Below are 2,035 nucleotides of genomic sequence, written 5' to 3'. Positions count from 1 at the left end.
CATTTCTGGATTTCCGAGAAGAAGTTACAAAGAAGTAGGTGTAGCTTTATGGGCATGTGTTCATCAAAAGGTGGCTGGGCCTAACTTGAGCCTAGGACAATGCTTTCTGAGTTTCTTATTTCCCTCTGCTTTATCCCAGAAAGGAGTAGGAAACACCAAAGTACCCTACTGGGGCATGGGTGCTCACTGAAGACCAGATTGCTACCTAACTAGACATGATTGCTAGATCATGTTCTAAGCCTTCAGGAAGGAAGCTGCTAGAACAACATGGACCAGCAATTAAAGAAAAGACTCAGGAAAAGTTGTTGTAAAGGCCAAGGTGAAAAGGCCCTCATTGGGACTAAGCCAAGCCAAGTGAAGTCCAGCGAGGTGCTACAGGAAGATGAGGAATCTACCAACACAATGTGGGCCTTAGATAATAATGGTGTACATTATGATACTAGTCTTTGGGTTGTTGACAGGAAGCCTTCCCTGAGTGTTACATAGAATGCATAATACGAGGTGAGTTTTCAGAACTCATCCTGGAGAGGACTTAATTCTTAAGTCCTTGGAATATCTGAAAAAAGATTTAGAACAAGGGCTTGTTCAATAAGTTCTTTGAGACAACTCACTTCTTGAATCTCTTTGGAATTCACAAAAGAAAAGGCAAAACGAAACCTTCCTCAACAGATGGCTGAAGAGAATGCACTTGTGTATACTGAGTACGCGACTGGCATGAAGCTTCCTCCTGGAGGAATACCTGGTATTGACTTATCTGATCCTAAACAGCTGGCAGAGCTTATTGGAAAGAAGCCAAGGAAAAATACAGAATATGATCATCTGAAAACACTCTCCTGTCCTCAGGGTGGAGATACATGAAGGTTTAGGGATAAATCTTACCCGAGAAAGCGTCTCCATGTTCAGGGGTCAGTGACTCTTTGGGATAGAAGGGCCAATACTGTCCCTCACGACAGTTTAAAAATTATTCAAGAGCCAAAAAGATATTTTTACACCCAAACAAAATCACCACTATCCAAATAATATTCTTTAAACATTTTCAATTTTACTTCAGAGCCACATGTATGTACCAAGAGAGCCGCAGATGACTTGCAAGCTGGAGTTTGCCTACCCGGCCCTAGTTCATAGTTCCTGAGACCGCATATGTGCAGAATGTGGGAACGCTTTCACTGACAGCTCAAAACTGAGATGATATTTCCTGATTCACACTGAAGAAAAGCTGTGCCAGTGCCTGTTTGAAGGGTATGGAAAGCGATTTTTCCTGGACTTCAGTTTTTGCATACATACACAAATCCACACTGGTGAGAAAGGCTTTTTGTGTTCCTTTCAAGGCTGTAACAGAAAGTTTATTCAGTCAAGTAACCTGAAAGCTCATACCTTAACTCACGTGAAGACCATAAAGGATCAGTGATAATATAGTCCTCCAACAGGATAATAATCGTAGGGTAATATGCCTCTTGATTATTGCTTTTAAAGAAATAATTATTGAATCAAATGTCTATAAAGTCCTTATTTTCAATGTTACTAAGATACTCTTAGAATTTGTCATACCATTAACAATAAATTTGATTTTAAGTTTTTAATTTCCAACTGTTTAGCTTGACAGTGCTAGACACTGAAAATTTTGTAGTGGGTTAATAATAAATGGATAAGTAGTTTATATACTTCAAATTCAAAAAGTAGATTAAATTTTGATTCCTTTTTTATGACTGTATCAAACACATAATAAAATAATTCTTTAGGTATGAGTGGCTATTTGATAATGTTAATCAAGTTCCATCTGTTTTAGATATTTTAAAATAATGCTTCCAAAATGTTAAATCTGGAGGAAAAAATAAAACTACATTAAAAATGACCATTAATTTGCTTTTGTGACTAGGCCTTTCCTCCCTCCTGCTGCCAAAAGCACCCACAAAAAAATAGGCCAGATTATTCAGTATTGGTAAGGGTGTGGTGCAAAAGTTATTTAAATTTGGTTAGGGTATAAGTTTTCATAGCCATTTTGGAGGGTATTTCGCAAAGATGCATTCTTCTAGAC

At 38.0% G+C, this 2,035-nt stretch overlaps 1 pseudogene; it reads left to right on the top strand.

Annotated features, from left to right (window-relative positions):
- The first annotated feature begins 267 nt into the window (after nucleotides 1–267).
- LOC101648608 lies at nucleotides 268–1,408 on the top strand (annotated as a pseudogene).
- The last annotated feature ends 627 nt before the right edge of the window (nucleotides 1,409–2,035 follow it).

Source organism: Echinops telfairi, unplaced genomic scaffold (assembly GCF_000313985.2).
Source record: "Echinops telfairi isolate 266 unplaced genomic scaffold, ASM31398v2 ScPeMD7_19;HRSCAF=73, whole genome shotgun sequence".
Classification (NCBI taxonomy): domain Eukaryota; kingdom Metazoa; phylum Chordata; class Mammalia; order Afrosoricida; family Tenrecidae; genus Echinops; species Echinops telfairi.
The sequence above is the reverse complement of the archived record's forward strand: the minus strand, read 5'-3'. Positions and strand labels throughout refer to the sequence as shown.